This window comes from Plecotus auritus (genome assembly GCF_963455305.1).
Source record: "Plecotus auritus genome assembly, chromosome: 9".
NCBI lineage: Eukaryota > Metazoa > Chordata > Mammalia > Chiroptera > Vespertilionidae > Plecotus > Plecotus auritus.
The window spans coordinates 103383623-103393024 of NC_137783.1; the positions used below are offsets into that span (position 1 = coordinate 103383623).

The 9402-nt window shown below is 40.5% G+C and overlaps 1 pseudogene across 1 annotated transcript; it reads left to right on the top strand.

The window, feature by feature from the left end:
- The first annotated feature begins 4355 nt into the window (after positions 1–4355).
- On the top strand, positions 4356–5711 carry LOC308233632 (neurofilament light polypeptide-like; annotated as a pseudogene). Its single transcript has 2 exons — positions 4356–4400; positions 4524–5711. The product of its transcript is annotated as a neurofilament light polypeptide-like (transcript).
- The last annotated feature ends 3691 nt before the right edge of the window (positions 5712–9402 follow it).

Consider the following 9402-nt stretch of genomic DNA (forward strand, 5'->3'; position numbering starts at 1 on the left):
GAATTTGTTCATAGTTTTTTTGTTTGTTTGTTTTTTTTAACTATAGTCCGGCCCTCCAACGGTCTGAGGGACAGTGAACTGGCCCCCTGTTTAAAAAGTTTGAGGACCCCTGGACATCATAGTGAGCAGTTGTGCAGCCTTAGCATATCATTAGCATTTTACGCTTTGATTGGTTGTTCAGTTGTTCTGCCGTTTGGTCTATTTGCATATTACCCTTTTATTATATAAGATACTTAATTATGCATGTCTAACAACAAGGGCATTCTCTTATGTAGCCAAGATACCATAATCAGACCCAAGAAAAATAAACTATTTGTTAATATTACCTAAACACAATCCATTTTTAAAACCTTTACAATTTGCTAATTTTTCCAATGAAGTGTTCTATAGCCTTCCCCCCCACCCCAGTCTATGATCTAATCAATGTTTATACATTGCAGTTGGTTATTAGTGTCCCTAAGTTCTAATGGACTTAACTTTTAAAAATGTCATGTTGGTCATATGAGCATGTCCCGCATTCTGGATTTGTCTGTTTTTTACTTCTGAATAAACTTAGGATAAATAATTTGGCAAGAAAGCTACAAAGCTGATTATACTTCTTACTACAATATACCAAGAGACACTATGATGTGAGACAAACTCTGTAATATGGACTAACATTTTTCTTTCTAAAGACCACACTTTAGAGTGTTACATTTTATACCGTACTAGAGACCCAGTGCATGGATTTATGCACTGGTGGGGTTTCTCAGCGTGGCCTGTGTTGATTGTGCTGAAACTGGAAGTCCAATGCCGCCTGCCACTCCTGCCTGCCGTTCCTGCTCATCCCAAGACTGCAGCACCTGCCGCCATTGCCGCTGCCACTCGGTGGGCTCGCTACTGCTCTGCCCTGCATCTGGCACCTGTTGGTCAGCTGAGCAGCGCTTCCACTGTGGGGGCGCACCGACCACCAGTGGCAGCTCCTGTGTTGAGCATCTGCCCACCCCCTGGTGATCAGTGCACATCATAGTGACTGGTCGACCAGTCGACCAGTTGATCGGTCGCTTAGGCTTTTATATAGATAGATTATTCCAAGATTCTTCCATGAAGGTTTATTTCATAATTTATTTTCCCACTTGAGAAAGTATGTTGTGTGGGCGTCTGTGGCATTCTCTAACTCTTGCCTGGAAAGAAGCTTTGCTTTCCTAATCATGTTTTTGCTAAAATCTAACTGCACGTAAAAGTCACTTTCAATAGGGAAACCAATTTCATGCACCTTTTCAAATGATAAGCAGATTATCCTGCCACATTTTAAAAATATATTTTATTGATTTTTTTTTTACTGAGAGGAAGGGAAAGGATAGAAAGTTAGAAACATCGATGAGAGAGAAACATCGATCAGCTGCCCCCTGCACACCCCCTATTGGGGATGTGCCCACAACCAAGGTACATGCCCTTGACCAGAATCGAACCTGGGACCCTTTAGTCCACAGGCCGATGCTCTATCCACTGAGCCAAACCAGTCAGGGCCTTCCACATTTTTTTTCTTTGTTTTGTTTTAGATTGGTGTGACCAGATGTCATTAATTTTTCTCTCAAAAATGTAATCCCATCTATAAGATTCAGGACCTTAGAAATACAGGGTGGGGCAAAAGTAGGTTTATAGTTGTGCATATGGAAAATAATATAATTAATAAATAATAATACAAGAATAATCTGTGTTTAACATACTCACAACTGTTTTGCCCACCCTGTACTTTATTTAAATTCATTGTTTTACCTTTGTTCTTTATGGAGTTAACAATATTAAAAGAATGCACAATATTTAAAGTCCAGTAGGGTAGACAAAACCTGGTTGTTCAGGTTGAAGCAAAATTATTATAACAAATTTATTCTAGAATAACTAATGTTTTTTATTTTCTTTCATGATATCTACATACACTGACCACCAGTGGCTAGACGCTCTGACCAGTAGGTTAGCTTGCTGCTGGGGTCTGGCCAATTAGGAATGGATGAGATGGGTTGGACATGCCCTGGAGCCCTCTGGTGTCCCTTCCGGGCCCCGATTATGTACTGATGGGATCTCGGATTGAGAGAGGGCACAAGCCAGGCTGAGGGACCCCACCAGTGCATAAATCCATGCACAGGGCCTCTAGACTATTATAAAATGACTAGAGGCCCAGTACACGAAATTTGTGCAAGAGTAGGCCTTCCTTCCCCTGGCTGCTGGCACTGGCTTCCCTCTGGCACCCGGGACTCGGGCTTCCCTTGCAGTCCCGGCTTCATCCGGAAGGATGTCCGGAAGGAAATCCGATCTAATTAGCATACTATGCTTTTATTATTATAGATTATTATAGATAATGATTCTACTGTTGTCAAGTTATCACAAAACTGAATATCTATTTTCCATTTTAAAATTAAAAACTATATATTGGCATAAATACTTAGATTTTAAAGATATATTTTAGACAATTATGGAACATAATAAATGTAAGAAATGGGATACATAGCAATAGCTCAGAGCTTATGCTTGTTTTATGACTTAACATGTAATTGAACTTAAATCATCTTATTATTTTATTTTATTTTTCCTTCTCTGACTTAAGCTAAATCTTTGTTTCATATAAACTAGAGGCTCTAATTAACTTCAGAAAAAAGGATGCCTTTATTTAAAAAAATTTAAAATATGTTTTTATTTATTTCAGAGATGAAGGGAGAGGGAGAGAGAGATAGAAACATCAATGATGAGAGAGAATAATTGGTCAACTACCTCCTGCATGCCCCTACTGGAGATCGAGCCCACAACCCAGGCATGTGCCTAGACCAGGAATCTAGTCATGACCTCCTGGTTCAAAGGTTAACCACTGAGCCATGCTGGCCAAGGGGGATGTCTTTAATTAGGCCTCCTGTGTAGCTGAGATTTCAACATGTAAAAGGGCAAGGTAAATACACACTCACCTCTCCTTATACACCCTCCTATTCCCAGAGGTTTTGTCCTTCAGGTAGCTGATTCCATTTGTTTATCTGAGTATTGTCTATAGACATCAAGTTAATTGGATAGTTTTTCTTTCCCTTTGTCTTCTTGCAGTTGTGTGAGAGGCACTGTCTGGGCATCATAAATCTCCATCAGTCTGGTATAGCACTGGCTGTTTAGCTCCAAGTAGGCAGCTTATGAATTCTGATGATTTATGGTTTTAATCTTTTCTATAAATGAGTGTGGAGACTATGCAACAGGCCCCTATTTACAAAGAAAACAGCAGATAAATAAGTAAATAGATAAATAGATACATGACAAATAGATAGATAATCATAATAACCTTGAGATTAAGATATAATGTTACAAGATAATTAAGATGGAAGGAAAACATTTTTAAAAGTCTTCTTCTGGGGGTGATTAGCAAACTGGTATGTGCTCTATCTGTAAATTTCTGTGGATGAATAATTGTAATATGCAGGGTTGTAGTACTGTATCCACAGCACTAATGCATTAGAGTACACCCATTATCTCATTGTCCATGGCATTAATTCCTGATTTATCTGACATGCTTTGAATAAAGGCTCCTATATCAGCACATTTTTTGAAAGTACAATGTGAGTTTAGAATATTAGAGATGCAAGATGCTTTTATCTTTTTTATTGAATATATTTGGCATATTATGTAATTTATAGAGTACTTGTTAATTTGATACATTCATGTATTGTCATATGATTGTCATTGTAGAGATATTTAACACCTTTATCACATTTTATAAGTATCCTTTCTTTTTAGAGCTTTGAATAATTAAGTTTTAGATGTTCTTTAGTGCTACAAAAGTGTAACAAGTAGGATATAAGCCATGGAGATCTCATGCTCAAGTGTAATGAATATAGACACAAACTACACTAATAAAAGAGAAAGATGCTAATTGACCGTACCTCCGCTATGCCCACAACCAATCAGGAGTGATATGCAAATAAACCCAACAAAGATGGCGGGTAAATTTGCATATGCAGGTGGGGCAGGCAGCTCCTGACGTCTCCCATGGGTTCCAGGCGGTGATTGGGACTGGGCAGACTGGGCAGGCAGCACCTGATGCCCGCCCCCCCCCCTCCCCCAGTCCAGGGGGTGATCGGGACGGGCAGTTCCAGCAGGCAGTGCCTGACACTGCCCGTGGGGTCCAGGCGACAATCAGGACTGGGCAGGTGGCATGGATAGCGCCTGACATCACCCACGGGGTCCAGGCAGTGATCGGGACTGAGTGGGCCTGGCAGGCAGCACCTGACTCCCTCCCTCGGAGTCCAGGCTGCGATAGGGACCAGGCAGTTCCAGCAGGCAGTGCCTGACGCTGCCCGTGGGGTCCAGGCGGCGATCGGGGACCCAGGCAGGTGGCACCGGCAATGCCTGACATCGCTGGTGGGTCCGGGAGGCTATCGGGGACCTGGGTAGGCGGGGGATGGCCAGGGTCTCCAGGATCACTATCTGCCCCTGGGTCCCTTGAGGACACCAGTGGAGCAGGCCTGGGTTGAACATTTTAATGAAAATGGGATGCCTGTGCCCCGCCCCAGCACGCTCAGTTCCTGGTGAGGAGAGGGAAGTGGGCAGTTAGGAGGCATCGGGACTCTGAAGTGGCTGGGAGCAACCTGCAGGCGTGCTACCAGGAAGAGGTGCTGAACCATGAGGATGCAGAGGGCTGGCTGATGGAGGTGTGCAAAGGTACAGATGAGGCGGCTCTCGCTGGTGCTGACCTGGAAAAGCGCATCGACAGCCTGATGGATGAAATCACCTTTCTGAAGAAGGTGCACGAAGAGGAGATCGCCGAGCTGCAGGCGCATATCCAGTATGCTCAGATCTCCGTGGAGATGGACGTGTTCTCCAAGTTCGACCTCTCCACTATGCTCAAGGACATTCGTGCCCAGTATGAAAAGCTGGCTGCCAAGAACATGCAGAATGCCGAAGAATGGTACAAGAGCTGCTCCACCGTGTGGATGGAGAGCGCTGCCAATAACACCTACAAGGTGTGCGCCGCCAAGGACCAGGTGTCGGAGAGCCGCCGCCTGCTCAAGGCCAAGACCCTGGATGTGAAAGCAAGCCGGGGCATGAACGAAGCGCTGGGAAAGCAGCTGCAAGAGCTGGAGGATAAGCAGAATGCAGACGTTAGTGCTATGCAGGACACAATCAACAAATTAGAGAATGAGTTGAGAACTACAAAGAGTGAAATGTCATGATATTTAAAAGAATACCAGGATCTCCTCAATGTGAAGATGGCTTTGGACATTGACATTGCAGCTTACAGGAAACTTTTGGAAGGTGAGGAAACCCGGCTCAGTTTCACCAGCATGGGAAGCATAGCCAGCGGCTACTCCCAGAGTTCCCAGGTCTTTGGTGGATCTGCCTACGGTGGTTTATAGACCAGCTCCTACTTGATGTCCACTCGCTCCTTCCCTTCTTAATACACCAGCCACGTCCAGGAGGAGCAGATTGAGGTGGAAGATACCACTGAGGCTGCAAAAGCTGAGGAAGCTAAGGATGAACCCCCTTCTGAAGGAGAAGCTGAAGAAGAGGAAAAGGAGAAGGAAGAGGCTGAGGAAGAGGAAGGAGAGGAAGAGGAAGAGGAAGAAGGTGCCAAGGAAGAAGTTGAGGACGCAAAGATGGAAGAAGGAGGTGAAGGTGAAGGAGAAGATGCTCAAGAAGCTGAGGAGGAGAAGAAAGATGAAGGTGCTGGGAAGGAGCAAGCAACCAAGAAGAAAGATTGAGCCCCCCTTTCCTTAATTATTTCAGGAATAATCTTCCCGAAACCAGATCAACCCCGTCACTAACCAAGCAGTTGAGTTCCCGATACTATATGAATTAAGAAGTCAATATATGTAACATTCTGAGGTGACTCAGATTGGACATTAAATGTTGTGCTATGACTTTTCTCCTTATGCAGAGTATTTGTTTGCTTGCAGAGTGGCTTCCTGGCTTGCTGCCAGCCTGTGCATGGTCCACGCTTATAAGTTCAGGATCTATGACAATGTGAATAATTCAGATGTTTAGAATAAAAACACATGAATACACAAATTCACTAATGTTAATGTTAAACTTTATGGAAAAAATAGTCCTTTGAATCTTTGGTGGTTAGAAATTAAAGACCTCAAATAATGTGCAATAAACAGTAAATAAAGTTACACTGAATGACAAAAAAAAAAAAAATACATTAGGGGCCAGGAAACGTTCAAAGAACTGGGAAATCATTCCCAAATCAGGAAGGGAAGTCACAGGATATATATTATTGCTACGAATACAGTATTTCCTACTACTTACAACATATACGATGTAATGTATTAGATGCCTTCCTATCGCATGAAGTACGTATTCTCATAGAGTAATACTGGTAGATATGTTATAGTTATGGATGTATGTCATAGCCTATCTATATTAATAAAAGGGTAATATGCTAATTAGACCATGAGACCTTCCAGAAGTTTTTCCGGACAAAGCCATGGTGGCAGGGCCGAGGCAGAGGCGGTAAAGGGTGATCAGGCCAGGAGGAGGGCAGTTGGGGGTGATAAGGCTGGTGAGGGCGTGCAGTTGGGGGCAAGCAGGCCAGCAGGCAGAGTGGTTAGGGGAGATCAAGCAGGCAGGCAGGTGAGTGGTTAGGAGCCAGTAGTCCCAGATTGCGAGGGGGTTGTCCAACTGCCGGTTTAGGCCCGATCCCACAGGGGTCCCAGATTGGAGAGGATGCAGGCCAGGCTCAGGGACACCCCCACCCATGCATGAGTTTCGTGCACTGGGCCACTAGTATTTTACTATAATCATCAAACTTGGTAGGAAGACGCATTAAAGTTAGTCTTATCTTGCCTAAGATTATTTAAATATTTTTGGCCAAAGTTATAGTAATAGTTGTTGGCATAGAAGGGAGTATAATGAAAGATTCAAATTTTCACTCTTTCTCAAATATAGCATGCTGTGTGTTAACACATACTGTATTAATATTCAATGTTAAAATAAATAACCAATTTAAATATACATATCTGACAGTTTTACATGAATCCTATCTTTAACAATAAAGTATTTAAAACATATTTTAAACTTGTCTTGGAAAACTAATGGTGATGCTGGTTTATTAGTTTATTGTGATAACTTCATTGGTGGCTGAATTAATTGGAGATATTGACTTTATACAGTGTGGTGATTTATAAAATTTGCAACTATATTGTTATTCTGTCTGGAAAGTTGTCATCTTCATTTCCTGTTGCTATTAGAATAACTGTTCCATTTCAAAACCTTTACAACAAAGCACTAATTAATCCATTATCTATAGAGTAATTTTACAATCGAGCTTATTAGAATAATATGTATTAAATTATCATTGCATACATTTTGAAATGTTTGTTTAAAATTGATGGCATAAACTTCATGGTCCACTTTTTAAAATTTAATATCTCAATTATTCTGCACTAAATAGGAGAGATTGTTAGGCTACATATTTTAAGCGATTGTTGTAGGAAAATGTCATCACTACTGTCAGAATCTTCATTATCATCTTCATCTTCATCGTCATTATCTTCATCTTCATCACCATAGATACTTTTCATTAATACGTTTTAGGTTAACTTATATCTGGATTTTAACCCTGACTCCACCTCTTATCTGTATTACCTTAATGAGTTACAAAGTCAGCTCTTCAATTATAAAATGGAAATAACAATAGATTATATCTCATGGAGCTTTATTAATATTAAATTTTTTAAATTGTTGTAACAGTATGCATCATAGTTTCTAGGACATAGTAAGCATAGTAATAGTTATAGGAGTTGTTGGAATCATAGTAAAAAATAGTAGTGGCAGGATATTAGCAGAAGAATAGGATGATGGTAGTAATATTGGTGCATTGATAATAATGCCTCATGTTTTCTTAATATGAATCTTATAATCGCTCATCTACTGATGGACACCTGGGCTGCTTCCAAATCTTGGCTATGGTAAATAACTCTGTATGGAACATATGGGAACATATATTCTTTCAAATTAGAAATTATAGAGAAGGAATCATAAATTTAACAGAGTTGATTTTAAATTGTCCATTTCTCAACAGAAAAAAATGGAAATAATAACAATACTCTGAGAACAAAGTAAGTTCTTATAGGGTTTTTATAAGAAGTGAATAAACTAATACATTTAAACACTTAGAGAAGTGTCTAAATATTATTTTCTATAATATTATGATATTTTTATTGTACTACATCACTGGGCTGAGGTGTAATTTGATGTCTGTAACCAAAAATTATATTTTAATCCAACAGTATATTGCCTGCAAAATCAGCTTGTTGTTATTACCATACTGATTAATGAAGTTGAATTTATTTACTTATCAGAGTTGTGAGAATGTCAGATAATCCATAGTAAAGTAAGTTAGCTCCCTAACATAGAGAATAGTTTACTATCATTTGTTAGACTTATATAATCTATAACCGGGGTTCTCTTCAGAGACGCCCTAAGGGAATACAGTTTCTAATCTATTTTAATTCTTCCAATGCTTTGCAGTAGTCACTGGAGCTGTGTCTGCCCTTTCATGCCTCTAGGTGATTTTTAAGGGCTAATTCCTGTGTTACATTTCTTTCTTCTTAAGATAGTGGTTTCTGATACAGACCACAATATCTATATCTATATCTATATCTATATCTATATCTATATCTATATATCTATCTATATCTATATATCTATCTATATCTATCTATATCTATATCTATATCTATATCTATATCTATCTATATCTATATATCTATCTATCTATATCTATATCTATATCTATATCTATATCTATATCTATCTATATCTATATCTATATCTATATCTATATCTATATCTATATCTATATCTATATCTATCTATATCTATCTATCTATATCTATATCTATATCTATCTATATCTATATATCTATATCTATATCTAATCTATCTATATCTATCTATATATAAAGGCAGTGATCTTAACAACTGAAGGCTCGACTGAACACCAGAATTTAGTCCTGCAGTCAGTGCTGGATTGCCCTGGCGACCCAGCACTGACTGCTGAGGGGGCTGTGGATCAGGCCTGGAAAGAGGCCTGGAGAGAGAAGCAGGGTCTGATCCATACACTCTGTGACAGCTGTTGATCAGCCCTTGCCTATCTCTTTCTCTCTGGGCCTGGCCAGCAGTGTGCCTCTCTTTCCAGGCCTCTGTGGAGGCTGCTGATCAGCCCTGACTCTCTGATCAGTCCCAGAGATAGACCTGGAGACGCTGACTGGCATAGAAACTGACCAATCAGGGCCAAATCTGGGTGAACTGTGAGGAGCCAATGGCTGCCTAGGAGGTGGAGCTTTTGATACTGACTGGCATAGAAACCAACCAATCAGAACCTAATCTGGGTGAACTGTGAAGGCAGAACCTAAGGCAGGGGCTGAGGAGGGGTTTTAAGGCAGT